At 50.1% G+C, this 16,596-nt stretch overlaps 1 non-coding gene across 1 annotated transcript; it reads right to left on the bottom strand.

The window, feature by feature from the left end:
• Nucleotides 1-2,252: 2,252 nt before the first annotated feature.
• Nucleotides 2,253-2,325, bottom strand: Trnav-uac (transfer RNA valine (anticodon UAC)). The gene has a single exon. It is a non-coding gene; the product is annotated as a tRNA-Val (tRNA).
• Nucleotides 2,326-16,596: the final 14,271 nt, after the last annotated feature.

Raw genomic sequence — 16,596 nt, 5'->3', positions numbered from 1 at the left:
GATAGCCTATTCAACAAATGGTGCTGGCAAAACTGGAAATCCATATGTAGCAAAATGAAATTAAACCTCTCTTTCTCACCCTGCACAATAATCAACTCAAAGTGGATCAAAGGCTTAGGCACTAGAACAGAGACCCTTCGCCTAACAGAAGAAAAAAACAGGCCCAAATCTTTGCCACATCAACCTAGGATCTGACTTCCTTAACAAGACTCCTAAAGAGCAAGTAAAATCAAGAATAAAAAAATGGGATGGATTCAAATTAAAAAGCTTCTTCTCAGCAAAGGAAACAATCAATAATGTGAGGAGAGAGCCTTCAGATTGGGAGAAAATCTTTACCACACACACCTCCAATAAAGCATTAATCTCTAGGATACATAAAAAACTTAAAAAACTCAACACCAAAAACAAACAAACAAACAAATAACCCAATCTATAAATGGGCTAAGGATCTGATCAGATACTTCACAGAAGAAGAAATACAATCAATCAACAATTATATGAAAAAGTGTTCAACACCTCTAGCAATTAGAGAAATCAAATCAAAACTAAGATTTCATCTCACTCCTGTCAGAATGGCAATCATCAAGAACACAGGCAACAGTAAGTGTTGGAGAGGATGTGGGGACAAAGGCACACTCATACATTGCTGGTGGGACTGCAAATTGGTGCAACCACTATGTGTGGAGATTCCTCAGAAAACTGGGAATGGAACCACCATTTGATCCAGCTATACCTCTCCTCGGTTTATACCCAAAGGACTTAAAATCAATATGTATAGCAGCTCAATTCACAATAGCTAAACTATGGAACCAACCTAGGTATCCTCAATAAATGAATGGATAAAGAAAATGTGGTATATATACTCAATGGAATATTACTCAGCTTTAAAGAAGGGTAAAATTTTGGCATTCACCAGTAAATGGATGGAGTTAGACAATATCATGCTAAGCGAAATAAGCCAATCCCACAAAACCAAAGGCCGACTGTTTTCTCTAATATGCAGATGCTAATTCACAATAAGGCTGTGGGCGGGGGGACTAGAGAAGAATAGTGTTACCTTTGATTAGGTAGAGGGAAGTGATGGGAGGGGATGTGGGGATAGGAAAGATCAGATCCTAGAATGAAACAGACATTATTACTGTATGTATATATGTGACTATATGACCAGTATGATTCTGCAACATGTACACTCAGAAAAATGAGAAATTATATCCCACATATGTATGATATATCAAAGTACATAAATGCATTCCACTGTCATGTATAACTAATTAAAACAAATTAAAAATTAATTTAAAAAACCAATGCAATGGGTACACTGGCATTTCCCATGGGACTTTCCATAATGATAAGCAGAGGGGAAGTGGGTCAAAATGACCCTGGTTGAGTACAAGGTAAAGAATGGTTACTAGCATCTACACAATCAATCTCTGACAGGTACATTGTATAAGAATTGCCATTTTGTGTTGCCAAACATGCTGTGCTAAGCAACTATTGATAGGTACAGAGGTGGGGCTTTCCCTGGGAGAAGCATTTGCTATATGACATGGAGTCTCAGGGTACAATGGAGTCTGTTTGGTCCTTGCCATATAGCCTGGCCCATCACACAATTTACTTGTACATTGTCAGTGATCCACGATTTACAAGAGTTGTAAGGTTTTCAAGGACACTGAAAAGCAGAGAGGCCATAAAGTCAGATCTTTGACATAGTGACTTGTTTTACATTGAAAAGGCCCAATAATCTTTTTTGATCCATTTAAAACTTTTTCATTTTCCTCTATAGATAAAAGGAAAGGATTTGCTACTCTCATGTTTATTTTTCAAATGCGTTTTATTTTTTATTTTTATTTTTGTTTTTGTCTGAGGGATTGAACTCAGAGGCACTTAACCACTGAGCCACATCCCTAGCCTTTTTTATTTTATTTTATTTTTTTATTTTAACACAGGGTCTAAGTTGCTTGGGGCCTTGGTAAGTTGCTTGGGGCCTCGGTAAGTTGCTGAGGAAGGCTTTGAACTTGTGATCAGAACTGCTGGGATTACAGGCAGGCACCAAATTTTAAATATTGTTTTATAGTTTTAAAAATTGTTCTAGAACTTAAATTAGTACTATTTTAAATTCCTAAATATGTTTGGAGGAATTTTGCATAGTTATTTTATTATGTTTCCATTCATAAATATTAGAGAGTTTTTCTTAAAGCTTTTCATAAACTATTGTACTTTTTCATCATTAAGATACTGATTACTTCTTTTTTTGGTGGTGCTAGGGATTGAACCCAGGGCCTTGTGCATGTAAGGCAAGCACTCTACCAACTGAGCTATACCACCAACCCCTCTGATTACTTCTTCTTCTTCTTTTAAAATATTTTGGTTGTCAATGGACCTTTATTTTATTTATTGATATGTGGTGCTGAGAATCGACCCAATGCTTCACACATACCAGGCAAGTGCTCTGCACTGAGCCACAACCCCAGCCCTGATTACTTCTTAAGAATTCCAAAGTAATTCATTTTGGTAATGTGAGAGAATTCTTTCTCCTTTTAAATATTGAAATAGTTATCACTGGAACCTAGTGACTTTTCATAATAATGAGTTTTGTATCCATCATGTTATCAGATTTTATTAGTTCTAATTATTTTTACCTAAATATTATCCTTATGGTCTGGTGATTATTTGAGAATGTAAGTAGCATGACTGCCCGTGGTTCTGCTGAAAGCTAACCCCTTGCACTTAAGGACGGAGTGAGAGGAGTAGACAGGAACTTGAGACAACCATTTCAATGATCTCCTCTTGAAATCAACACCATCTTGGAGAGTGGACCTTCTCAGAGCTATATCAAACTTTCCTGTGCTCCCCCCTGGCCAGGTTTTAGAAGGAACTAAGTAACAATAACATGGAATGAAGTTCCTTCCACAAGTCCTGGTTCTGTAAATATCTAACTCTTGTAGCTGCTGCCCAAACTCCCGGGTAGTTGCTGAGCCACGTTAGGGTTGGATTTATCCCTGCCCAAGTGGAACCCTCGGCAGTTGTCAGTCCTCCGGAGGCACCAGGTGACACCGGGACACCTACTGAGAACATCTGGAAAGGGAGCAAGCATCCCCATGGATTTTCAATGAAGATAAAAGTAGTCTATTTTGTAGATCAGCAAATTGATGGGGCTCAGGACCTGCTACCCCAAAACGCAGCGCTGGCGGGAAGGCTACTCTCACTTCCTCCGTCCTTCCCAGGAGCAGGTCGTCGATGCTCTTTGCAGAAATGCCTTCCCTCCACCTGGAGGAACAGAGTTCCCTCACCTCTGAAGACACAGGGACACAGGGCTCTGACCTAACAGCACTTGCTAGTCCCCCTCCCCATTGACTCCCATTAGCTCAAACCTCCTTTGTCCGGTCACCCTGCCTGCCGCCCAACAGTGTGCTTCCTCACCAAACTGAGCAGAAAACACCCAGGTTTCTCTCTTCATCTGGGTCGTTTGCCAAGGCTCCTGTGTCACAAAAAATTGAAATAAATTAGTATGTTTTTTCTTGTTGATCTGTCTTTTGTTATGGGGCTGCTCAGCCGTGATCCTAGCAATGGGTGAGGAAAAGGGTTTTTTTCCTCTATGAAGTAGATGCCAGCCTGGAGAAGATAGCATGCTTGGTTTTAAAGCTTCGCAAGACTCACACTCCTAGTGCAGGTCTTGAAAGGCGCCTTCACTCTTGGTGGTGGAACTCAACATGTGCATCCTTCTATGGTGAAACTCCCATTAAACCCATTTCCTTATGAAAATCCCAGTAAAATGCACACATTTTTGTCCTGCTGAACACGACCATACCAGCTCCTGAGGTCCAGGCTGCGCCATCTGCTGCGAAGTCACAGAGGCCACCCCCAGGGCAGGAGAGGAGGGCTGCCGTGGACTTCCTGTGTGCAGGCAGGGCCTCCGTCATCACCAGAAGAATCCTCTGTGCTTCTTGGTGACTTTAGGTCCTCGATTTAAATAAACAGATGGATACAAACTTGACACTCGACACTTCCCAGGACAGCCCAGCGGGCTCTGATGCCATGTCTGGACACTGACTCGGGGCACGGCTGGTTCTCCATGATTCTCCCCCGCTGGCGCCGAAGGGCAGGCACCTCTGTGTGAAGCAGGACTGACTCCCTCGTGGCCGGGGAAGTCCCGCCTTGTCTCTAGTGCAAGTTCACTTCTCCTCCCCCAACATGGCCACACTGTGATTTCCAGCCCGTGACCTCAAGCCCAACCCCGCAGTCACCCCCAGGGATAGAAAAGGTCATGGGCATGTCAAGCTTGTAGTCATGAGCAGAGGACCAAATCCCAGCTCCTAAAGGGAGGTCTTCTCAGAGCCACGGGAGAGATGAGCAGGGAGCTTCCTAAGCTGGGTGGGACTTGGCTAGATGTGGAAACTTCAAATGTTTTCCTAATATCCCTTCTGATAGGAAAGTGCATCCCATTGATGTAAACTCTCCCAAACAGCCCACTGTCTGAAAGCCATTGTTTTGATCAGTAGTTTTTACTGTAATGAAGTGACAGTGAAAACTGACTTCAGAAGCCCTCGGGATTCCGAGAGGAAGGCTGAACAAATAGGGAGAACTGTTTTAAAACTAGCTCATACCCGCATCCAGACACAAAGAGTGCTAATTTCCATTTCTGAGAACACCTGGGAACCTCTGTGCTTCACGTGTCAGTTTTGAAAATATCATTTGAGATGAGTTGCCTATGAAACACCTAAGAGAGAAGAGTTTTAAAAACTGAAACTGAGCAACACAATCAGGATCCTAACCCCAGGAGACCTGTGGCCACGTCTTCACAATAATCGATGAGTAAATTCACTTCTGATCTTTCAGGCAGGCAACACAAGATGTGTTGTAAAATTCGTGCTGTAGGATAAAAACTTACCAAGACATAAACCCTTCCTTGGCATCAATTCTCTTATCAACCTGTGGAGCAGCTCTTTACAAAAGGAATAGGACCCAAGTCTTGAAATATAGTTTTGCAAATCATTAAGAAAATGTTCTTCAGGGCAGGGATGTGGCTCAAGCAATAGCGCACTCACCTGGCATACGCGGGGTGCTGGGTTCGATCCTCAGCACCATATAAAAAATAAAATAAAGATGTGTGTCCACCGAAAACTAAATAAATATTTAAAAATTCTCTCTTTAAAAAAAAAAAGAAAATGTTCTTCATATCAAAGTCAGTCAAGTGTTCAACTTTTTAAATTTTTATTTGTATTTATTTGTTGGTACCAGGGATTGAACTCAGGGGCATTTGACCACTGAGCCACATCCCCAGCCCTATTTTGTATTTTATTTAGAGACAGGGTCTCACTGAGTTATTTAGTGCCTCGAGTTGGTGAGGTTGACTTTGAATTCAAGATCCTCCTGCCTCAGCCTCCTGAGCAGCTGGGATTACAGGCGTGCACCACCACACCCAGCAAATGTTCAATTTTTAATCACACCTATGCTGCAGCATTTCTGCAGGGATTAAAATGTCATATTTCAAAGATATTGTGCTGTGTTGATCTAACAAGAGGATAGATAATTTAGGAGTTGGGTTGATTAATACACCCTGAGATCCTCTCTTTCAAATATCAGTAATATTGAATCCAATTATATATTTGTTTTTGTTTCTGTAACTTTGGGAATATTCATGAAGGCCAGCTTAAAGAAGAAAAGATTGCTGTACTGTCTGCGGCCAGAATTATTGTGGGAACATTTGCTGGTATACCCTTCCCAGACAGAGGAACGGATGAGGGTAGAGAGACAGTTTTTGTTTTGCTTTATTTTGTTTTTACATAACTGGGTCATGCCAAACACACTCTTTCATAACTTTATTTTCCATGTGTTCATATATCCTGAACATTTCCATGTGTCATTAATTGGCTTTCCATGACTTTATTATGACCCTATCTCACTGTGTGGAATACTGTAGTTTATTTAACCTGTTGTCTGTGGACTTTTAATTAATACCCATTTCGTTACGGTCTGCTCTCTGCAGGATTCTGATTACTCTCTCAGAAGTAACTCCAGGCTGGTCCGCGTCCCTTGGTCTTCCCTCCACGGGTCTCACTGCACTTGATTATTGGCGGCAGCTGGCGGAAGGCAACAGCCCACCCTCCATACAGAAGACCCTCTGTAAGGCCTCCATTGGATGGCGAAGGTTTCCCGACTTGGGCAGCTTGGTCAGGTGGGTCTCAAAAGTGGCCTGAGGGCTTCCTTCCCCGCACTCCCCTCCTGATGGTCCCCTGGAAGCAGCCTTCAGACAGCCAGAGGCCCACGCTGCCCGCTCCTCACTGGTTTAATCTGGACTTCACCCTCACTGGACCCGGGATCTTTTCCTGAGTCTGCTAGACACTGCTGGACACTGACTGCCATGTGCCCTGAGGTGTCAGAACACCAGTATTCAAAGCAGTCTTCCGGCTCCCGCTGGCCGGTGACAGGCATGACCAGAGGCCGAAGGCTCGCAGATGTGCAGCTCGCCATCTTCAAGGGAAGAGGCTGTCCCTGACCCGGTGGACCACAGGGGTCGCTGTGGGCTAGCCTCTGGGGTCAGGCAGGAAACCCCAGTCCAGCACACTGACCTTGTTCTTTTCTGCTGAATTTACTCCACAGATAACTTTGTGTGTGTGTGTGTGTGTGTGTGTGTGTGTGTGTGTGTGTGTGTTGGAGATTGAACCCAGGCACGCTGCCATTGAGCTACGTCCCTTTTCGTTTTTTATTTTGCAGCAGATCTCACTAAATGGCTGAGGCTGGCCTCACACCTGTGGCCTCCTCCTGCCTCAGCCTCCAGAGCCACTGGTATTCAGCTGTGCCCAGATATCACAGGTCTTGCTTTTTTGGTTTGGTTTTGTTTTTTGGTTACCAGGGATTGAAGCCACCACTTAATCACTGAGCCACATCCCCAACCCTTTTTATTTTTTATTTTGAGACAGCATCCTGCTAAGCTGCCTAGGGTCTCATTAAGTTGCTGAGGCTGGCTTTGAACTCATGATTCTCCTGCCTCAGCCTCCAGCCTGTGGATTCCAGCCTAGAACATGTATTCTTAAAGGAACAAGAACAAAATGCTGTTGTCTTCTCAATCACTTCCCTCTCTTTCCCCTGCCGCTGTGTTGGCTTCCCCTCGGGTTTCTTGTGCATTCCCTGGTCATCTCCTGATCCCCTAGAATGAACCCGCCGTGCCCTCCCGTTCACCTCACCACTATGAAGCAGTGCCCATGACATCAGCGTTCAAGCTGCAAAAGGCTACAGAGGAGTAGGCTGCTTTGAGCAGAGTTAGTCATGCAATTTGTGTGGCCCTGTCATCACTTAAAGTCACCAATAAAAAAAGAAAAGAAAAAAGGTCGCATCACGGCTCAGAGCACAAAGACTGATTCCTTGATTTTTCTGCACAGCGGCCGAGGAGCGTCCTGCCTCTGGGGTCGCCCTGGTGCATTCACACCAACCGGCCAGAGGAGCAGAGCCTGGCACCCGGGTACCCATGTCTGCGGACACCCTCCTGTGAGGACAGAGTGCCCAGAGGGAACGGGAGCTGACACTGGCCCACGGCCACCGGCCGCTCGCCAGCTCCCTGTGAGGTGAAAAGGGTGACAGCACCACCGGCTCCTCTCAGAGGGACCCCCTGAGATGCCAGTGGAGCCGGGGAGGTGGCCGAGAAGGTGGGGCGGGCGGGGTCTCCCCAGGACGTGGCAGTGAGACCGTCCTGCCCAGCCTCCAGTGGACCTCGGCTCCCAGGAAGCTGGCGTGGCCTGGTCCTCCTTCTCCACCGCCTTTGTCTGAGACTCCACACTTTCAGTCGACCCTTGCTTTGCTCATTCCCTGGGATCGCGGGCTCCATCAGAACAGAATCCCCCTGAGGTTCACCCTCAGGCACCCACCCGGCTGCGTCCACTCCGCCAACTCTCCTCCTCCCGGCCTGCCCTGGCTCAGGGCCTCCCCCACGGCTCCTGCACCTGCTTTCTGCAGCACCGGTGTCCCCACTAGCTGTCAGTCCATCATTCTGAAGAGGTGTCTGAGCCTCGCGGCGGCACAGACCCTTTCCCCACCCAGCACCCTTCCCGGGTCCACCCGTCCCCTGCTTCCTCCACAGTGAAACTCCTGAGTGCTGTCTCATGGCTGCCTGTCGTCCTTCCACCCATTTGTCCCTGTTTCTCAGCCTCTGATTTCATTTCTTGCTTAAGCAACTTGAGGACAACAGAAGTCGGACTCCACCCACACGCCTCCAGCCCGAGCACCGAGCACCGTGGCCCTCGCTGTGTCTGTCCCCTGGCCGAGGCCCTTTTGGGGACTGCTGCAATCAGAGTCTAGAAATGCATTCCTGTTGATATTTCCAGATACATTTAAAGGTTCATCTACATAAATGTTTCATACATAAAATGAATGACTCTCTCCTTCCCCAACCTTAGAGTCTCTTGTCCTGCTACATAAGTGAGAGAATTAGTATTCTCAGAATTACCTTTCAGGAAGCTGCTGTGTTTGCCAACCTGCTGCTCTGGGCGTTTAGGGCTCCTGGGCCACGCTGAGGGGGCTCCTTCTGCCACGCTGTGGAGAAGCACCTCCCATACACAATTTACCAAATGGCCTCTGTGGGGACTCTCCACCCACTGCACAGAGTCTTTGAAGAGCTGGGTAACACCTGTGCGCCAGGCGGGAGCTGTTTCCAGTACTGAAGGACTGAGGCCCACGGAGCAGCGCCCGCCGGTGCGGGAGTGGGGAGAAGCGCTGCCTCGGCCTCCGGTCGCCCACCTGCCCTTCAGCCTGGCCATCACCTGGCCCCGCCCTCCAGGCTCTCCGGATCTCCCTTCCCGGCCTCCACCTTCTCTGGGAGCTCTCTGGCCGGGCTGCTCTGGCATGCAACCTGACTGGAGTGGTGTCCTGGGGCCCTGCGGCCCCCAGTCCAGGAGCCGCAGCCCTCCCCTGGAACACTGCGTTCCCAGGGCCCTCATACCACCTCCCTGTCCCATTCCTTCCTTTACATAGATGGTGGGGCAGGGACGTTGGCCGCTGTGCCCATGTAAGTCCCAGAGCCATATTCTGGTGGCCTGGCACCCAGGTGAGCGGTTCAGTGACACCCCTCACACACACGTCCCAGATTTGGGTGTGGCATAAATTCCGTGTCTCCTGGCTGGTAGGACCAGTGCTGCTGCAGTTAGGGACCTGATGAGAGCAGGACCCCCCAGCGCTCCATCCCATCAGAGGGCGGGCAGCTGGACACCTTTCCCACCCCTTCCCCAGGCTCTGATCCTGTGAATAGCACCTGTCACCTGTCACCTGGGCCCTGCCTGCTCTCTGCCCCGCAGGCTGCTCTGCCGTCCAGGCCAGCTGCTGCCTGTGCTCTCCAGCCCTCCCTGGGACGCCCCTGGGGCTGCGAGGCTCCCAGCTGCAGTCACTGCCCTTCCCTGGAGGCCTCCTCCGGTGTGTCTTCCCTTCCAGGCCCAGCTCTGCGCCCTGCCCTCTGGGCCAGGAAGGTGGCCGCTCTGCTGGACTGAGCCCAGGGCACGGGGGCTTCAGGCTCTCCTCCCACCCCCACCTTCCCAGCCACCCTCCTCAGATCATCCTGCTTCACATCTGTCACTTGCTGCCACTCGGACCCTTGTCGTCCGTGACTGGATTTGGTTTTCAAACGTTTGCCTTTGGGTAGGAGCACTTTGCGTTCACAGTCAACATTCATGTGACTTTATTCCCTCCACTTTGTTCATTTCTCCATGTCCCTTCCCTGTCTGACTTTGGTGATGGGGCGGACCCCTTTCTGTTCCTTTCTTTCCTCCTGGGCTCACACTGGGAATTTGCACCACTGGCCTCCGCTCTGAGCTGGGGACCTCCCTCAGCACAGTAGTGTGTTCACCGTTCTACGTGGAGAGTAAGTCATCGGGACTGTCCCTGCTCGTCCCTGCAGACTTTCAGCTTCCTAACAGCCGTCCGGCCCTCCTGGTCTTATTAAATCTGTGTTTCTACTCACACACCCCAACTGTGCACAGCCTTGACTTTTAAACATCTTTTTTTGAGTTGCAGATGGACACACACCTTGACCTCACTGATTTCTTTGTGGTGCTGAGGATGGAGCCCGGAGCCCCGCCAGGGCCAGGCGAGCGCTCTCCCACCGAGCCACAGCCCAGCTCTGCTCGCCGACTTCTCACCGGATCTCCAGCTCTAGGCTCTCCTCCTCTCCCAGGGAAGTGAGAGACTTCCCTGCCGCCCAGGTCTTGCGTTGGACAAGATAATCACAGCGTGGCCACCCTGGACATGGCCTGAGGATTGAGAAACGAGTCTCCTGTTTCGCAACCCCTAACAGAGTCACTCCCAGTCAGCCACCGTCATCCTCGACCTCACTGTGAGTGTGATCTGATTCATCGTCCAGTGTTTCTTGAACTCTCATCTTCCTTATCATGAATTTAATTCTCACTTGGTTAGAGAATTTTCCCAGAAAGGTCTTCCCACTTTGCACACACGTGGGAATGGGGACGTTCCTTGAGATTGGGAGGTGTCACTGGGAACGTAAGTGCCCATTACCGGGTCCACTGAGGCTGCAGAGGAGCCGTCCTTTATCCGTCCCGTGTCAGTCCGGACCTTCCCTTTGGTTCCCACCCTGGCAAGCTGTCTGTGCTTTGCCTTGGAGGCACACGGCAGCTTCTATGTGACACGGAATGGCATTGGCGATGTCACCACTCCTTCCACTTTTATGAGGTGACGCTGCGCTGTAAGGAAAAGCTTTCTCTTCCTTCGTAGATTTGGTATTTTCTCATTAGAAGGACTCACATGTTGGTCTGGTTTCCCGGGCAATGATGTCTCTGCCACGTTGGCCTCCAGCATGGGTCGGCAGCATCGCCTCTGAGCCACTTCCCCTGTCCTTTTGCAAAGATTGTATTTTGAGAGAGGGCCTCACTCAGCCACCTGGCTGGCCTGGAGCCCACCCTGCTCCTGCCTCGTCCACCGCGGTTCACTGCGGTTCACTGATGGTCCTCTTACCCCAGGCTGGCCAGCCAGTTGGGTGCCGTCGTGTCCAAGATCCGTCATGTCCAGATTCCTGTCATTCTTTGAATCCATTTTTACTTTTGACAGACACAAACAAATGTCACTGCCTGTTCTCGTAAATTCCCTTCCCTAGACCTGAAATCAGTTATTTCTTCAAAAGTTGGTTGCAGCTGCTGCTGCTAGTGGTGGTGTGTGTGTGCTCACAGAGTGGAATCAGGGATGTTCTGGGCTAGGTATGCTCTGTTAGAGCAACGACATTGCTCTCAGGCAGGTCTGGAAACCTCTACATACGTGTGTATGGACACACACTCACACACTTATATTACTGAAAACACAAGTGATATTCACAGTTTTAATCTTACACACCACAACACCATAGTATCCATTACATTTTTCTCCTTTTTATATTTGTAACTCTTTTTTCTTTTTCTGGTAGAACCCAGGGGTGCTCCACTACTGAGCTACCTCCCGAGCACATTTCATTTTTTATATGGAGACAGGGTCTTGCTAAGTTGCTGAGGCTGGCCTTAAACTTTGGTCCTCCTGCCTGAGCCTCCCATGTCACTGAGACTACAGACATGTGCCATGGAACTCTTTTCCAACAGTAAGAAATCTGGTTCCCTTTACTCAGTGTATTGGTTGATTAGCTTCCCCTCCAACCTTCCTTCTCTCCTCCTCACCCTGCTCCTGAAGGGGCCTCTTCCTCACCTCATTCTGCCTCCATCATCCCCTGCTGGAGGATGGACCCTCATGGGTGCTTTCCTGGTCTTGCCTGGGCTCCATGTGACATCCCCCACTGCCACCCCAACTCCACACAGATGCCCTTCCACCCCTCTTGGGCTCCGGCTCCTGATTCAGGGTCACCAACCCCATTCCCTCATAGGAATGCTTATTTTTGTTCCACCCTCTTACTGGCTTGGGGATCAAATTATTCAGGCAATGTCTTTGTCCATGTGTGTTACTATAACCCACCTAAGGCTAGATAACTCATAAAGAAAAGAGGCTTATTTAGCTCACAGTTCTGGCACTGGCTTCTGGCATCATGTGGCAGGATCACACGTGAGAGACAGAGGTCGCACAGCAAGGGAGGAGGCAAGAGAATAAGCCAGAAAACCAAACTCCCTCTTAACCACTTGATCTTACAGCTGGGTACTGTCTAAGCCCCTCTTGAGATGGCATTGTCCCTTCTAGGGCAGTGCCCTGTGCCTACTCTCCAAGAGGGTCCAGCACCTCTCAGCAGCATCACCCAGGGACCAAGCCCCCAGCTCATCAGCCCTTGGGAGACAAGCTGCACCCAAGTACAGCCAGCGGGAAGCAGAGCAGGAGGTCAGCGGCAGGGAAATGGCTCTGCCCGGCACGTCTGGGTTTAGATCTGCAGAGCCCGAGCCCCAACCTACGGGCTGCCCTGGACTCCAGGCCATGCCATGAGTACGTCCTTCCTATTACCAGGGCAAGACACAGGTCACTGTCGGGAGGATACCAGGAGCGCCATCATGGTGCCGCTGCCCAGGAGCTGGCTTGGCAAGGCCCGGGGTCTGTGTTTGAGGTCCGAGCCTTGCCGACCCCATCGTGAAATGCTTGATCATTTTTAGACAAGGGTTCCTATAGTTTCAATTTGCTTCTATTTCTTTATAGGAAAGTAGACATACATTTATGATTTTATATTTTTTTAATAATTTTCTATATTTTAAATAAAGCCATATAATAGACATTTTTACCTTCTCTTTCAGTTTAAAATAATTTGTGCATCAATATATTTTCAGCATCATTTGAATGGCTGCATAATAGTCCATAATATGGGTGTAACATTAACTATCTAACTAATTACTTCTTATTGGACAGACCATTCTCTGACTTGGATAACAGGCTCAGTTTAAAATTCTTCCATCATTACTTACTGTCATTACTTACTGGGTGTATCACTTTGAAACAAATTCTCTTGAGTCTCAACGTCACGTATAAAGTAGGAAAAATGATAGATCCTCAGAGGGTTTTTTGGGTTTTGTTTTTAAATGATGCTTGGGCCAGGCTAATTAGGCCTTCAGGCCACTCTGGAATCATAACAACTGTATTTTTTGAGGAGCTGGGAACGGCGCCCAGAGCCTAGTGGACGCTGGGCAAGCCCTCTGCCACTGAGCCAGTGCAGCCCACTTGCAGGTACTTTCAAATCTTTATTACTTCTTTATCTTGGTACTGGGGATGGAACTCAGGGTGCGTTCCCACCGAGCTGCATCCCAGCCCTTCTTAGTGCTGTTTCTTCTGCCGGTGACGATGACACAGATGACATCTCAAGCTGACACTGAGGCTGCCGTCTGGGCCCTGGCCTAGAGTGGGCCTGAAGGAGTGTTTCAGAGTGTGGTCTGAAGCCAGCCCCAGTCTCATCTGCCCACTGCCCTCTGCCTTTGCTCTCAGCTCAGCCTCCTGAACCCCTGGGGCCGCCTAACCCCTTCCTCACCTTTCTGTGACACAGTAGGATGGAGGCGCGTCACGGGATCAGTAATTAGGACTGGAATCCAAGCCTGTGACTGCCCAGCTCCGACCCATGAGCAAGAGTGAACTGCAGCCAATGAAGCTCACGGCTGTGGCTCTACTGTCACTCAGTGTCACAGTGGAAAGGCAGGCATGCTCGGGCTGTGTGAGTGGCACAGCTTGCTCAGAACCCCCATGAAAAGCTTGTGAAAAAAGTCTGTCAAATTCCTTTGATCCAAATATCTGGCCCTGAGAGTGACGGCGTGGCGTTTGCTCTGGTGAGTTTCTGGAACACACCGGGTAGCAGGACTTCTCACTTAAGTGGCTAAACCTGTCTTTGATCATTACTTCTATTTATTAAACCAGAATAAGATTCTCCCCTTCATGTGTCCTTCCTAGAATGAAGAAACATGCTTTCTCTGACCTGTTTCTTGTTACTGTTTTTATATAGCTGTCAGATACTTTGAATTACTTTCTCACGACTTTTGAATTCACCTCTGGTGGTGGGTGGTGGGTATTGGGAGTATCACACCTTCAGGCCACACGGGGTGAGCAATGGATACCTTGTTGTGGTACTGGGGGTGGAACCCAGGGGCACTCTGCCACTGACCACATCCCCGGCCCTTTTTATTTTTTGAGACAGGGTCTCACTAAGCTGCTGAGGCTGGCCTGGGATCACGGCGTGGCCACAGTGCCAGGTGAAGGCGTCTCCCGGGGTCTGGTCTTCACCTTCCTCTGGGCCCGACCGCCCTCTGTGTGGGGTGAAGTGAGCGGGCATTTCCCGGGGCTCGCTTTCCACATTTGTGCTCCATGTGCCTTCCCGGCACTTTCTTAGCACACACCCTTCTCTTCAGAGAACTCAGTCCCTCAGTGTCCCCAAGACGCCTCTCTGTCCACTCCCGGCCCAGCCGCCTCCCCCCATCTGTGCAGAAGCAGCACTCCCCCAACCTCCGGTTCGGAGGCTCTGGGGAGGCCCGCCCTGGGGAGGATGAGTTACTCAAGCAGAACAGGGAAAGAAAGGAGCGATTATGCCTCAGCTTTTGTTTTGAGTAGTTTCGAAATCCACAGCTGAGAAGAGAGTATTAAAAGAAAAAAAAAAAAACAGGCTGTCCAGAGAGAAAGGTATTTTTAGCTCCAAGAGTTTCAAGTGGTAACAGAACAGTCCCCAGGCAGAGGTTGAACCTTAGCAGGCTGTGGAGGCCAGAGGGAGGACCACCACAGGCCTGGAGAAGCCCTGCCGGGAAGGGGAGGAGGCCCCCAGCTGCTCCACGGGCTGCTGGGGCAGGCTGCACCCCAGAGCACTGAAGAGGCGCCCGGGGGTGCTGGGGAGCCCTGTGGTTGGGTGAGAATGCAGCACCCTCCTTCACCCACAAGAATCCAAGCTCCCCAGGCTGCCACAGCATTGGCCACATCCCTCAGATGGCTCCCAGCTAGGCCTCAGCAGATGGGGCCACCTGAGGACCAGGCAAGCCACACATCTGTGTCACATCAGTGTGGCAGCTGCGGGTAAATGCAGACCACCAGTGGGGCAGAGTGGCAGAACACTACCCCAGGACCAGCACCAGGACTCTGGCCTCCTGGATGGGCACCTGGGAGGGCCTTCTGGGAGGCACGGCTGGCCCACCCTGTACCCCCTTGTCCAGCACACCCAGCCTGAGCGGCTGCGATTGCGCGATTGCTGGCCAGCAGCGGTGTGCAGGGCCAACTTTCCACTGCACACAGTCCTACCACCCGTTTAGAGGTTGCCTCACTGTCCTGTTCTGTGGGACAACTGAGGTTTTGAGATGGAAGGTGGGGTCTGCAGAGGGGCAGGCCTCTGCAGCTCTTAGCACCGGGCCATGCCCACCATGCTGCAGCAGACCCCAGCAAGTCCCCACCAACTTCTTCTTTCTGGATTCTTGCTTCCTGAATTGCAAGAATGAAGTCCAGAGACAAGATGAGTAAGTGTAAGAGTAGGATTTGCTCCGTGAGCACAGAAATGCAGCCCCCAAAGAGCAAAAAGACCTCCCCAGCATTGCCGCTGAAGGTGAAGCAGCTCCGGGTTTTCACAGCACTTGGGTCAACACCATTGGCCCAAACTATGCTAATTAGGTTTTGGAAAAGTACGGTTGTCATTGGTCCAAACTAGTGCTAATTTGGTGTGGAAAAGCACTAATGCTGTTGGCCTAAACTTATGCTCACTAGGGCTGGGCTGACGCTGTTGGTCCGCCCTGAACCCCAGTCAGGTTTGCTCCACTTCGTCTCCCGCTTTTGCTTGGCTGAAGCCAGGGCAAGGCGCGTGCTAGGTGAGGTGTCAGGACTGCAGCCTGTGTGGAGCACGCTTCTGCACCCAGCCCAGGCTGGGCAGCCGCAGGGTGACATGTTGGCTCGCCCAGCTCACCTGGGGCTGGCTCGCACCCTCAGGCCAGCCTGGTGTGGTGGGCTCTGAACGGCAGCCCAGTCACCACCTGCTGCTTCACTGCTCCCCTGCCACTTCTCAGGGACCAGTGGGCCAGCTGCACAGGAGCCATGTCCCCAAGCACCAGCACTACTGACGGGGAGCACAAAAGCCAGTTCCCATCTCTGGTGGGCCTACCTGGTGGGGCCCATGGCGCTAGCTGAGGCAGGTCCCAGTGGAGGCCTCCGCTAACTTCTTCATTTCTCAGTTTCTCTGTCAATCACTGGACAAGAACCCCTGCCTCAGGCTCCTGGCAAGGCAGCCTGCCCAGGACCGGCTCACCCACCAGAGCTGGCACTGGAGGACCAGGGGCTGTGGAGAGTCTGAGGACTTCAGTGTACCCAGAGCCAACTGGAGTTTGGACATCACAAGGAAGATACGGCCTACGTGCGACAGAGAATGTTAAATGCTCCATTCCCGAACCACAGTTGGGGCCTGGGGGACACTAGACTCGCTGTCCCCAGACAGCCCTTCCTCCCCAGTGTCACCTTCAGAACCTTCTCATGCCCCAAAGCCCAGATCGACTGCTAGGTCTGCACAGCATCCATCTCACTGGCACGCCTTCTCCTGTCACTTCAAAACACAAAGCCCAGGAGAGCTACTGAAACCCAAGGCAAACCACGTCACCAACAAGTGACCCCAGCCAGTCTCTGACCTGTGAGCAAGGCGGGAAATCCCCTGGGAGGCCAGAGGCCGAGCCCATGTCTCCGTCTCTGTCCCTGGTTGTCGCCCAG

Source organism: Urocitellus parryii, chromosome 10, assembly GCF_045843805.1.
Source record: "Urocitellus parryii isolate mUroPar1 chromosome 10, mUroPar1.hap1, whole genome shotgun sequence".
NCBI lineage: Eukaryota > Metazoa > Chordata > Mammalia > Rodentia > Sciuridae > Urocitellus > Urocitellus parryii.
Note: the sequence above shows the minus strand (reverse complement) of the source record. Positions and strands in the feature narration are given on the sequence as shown.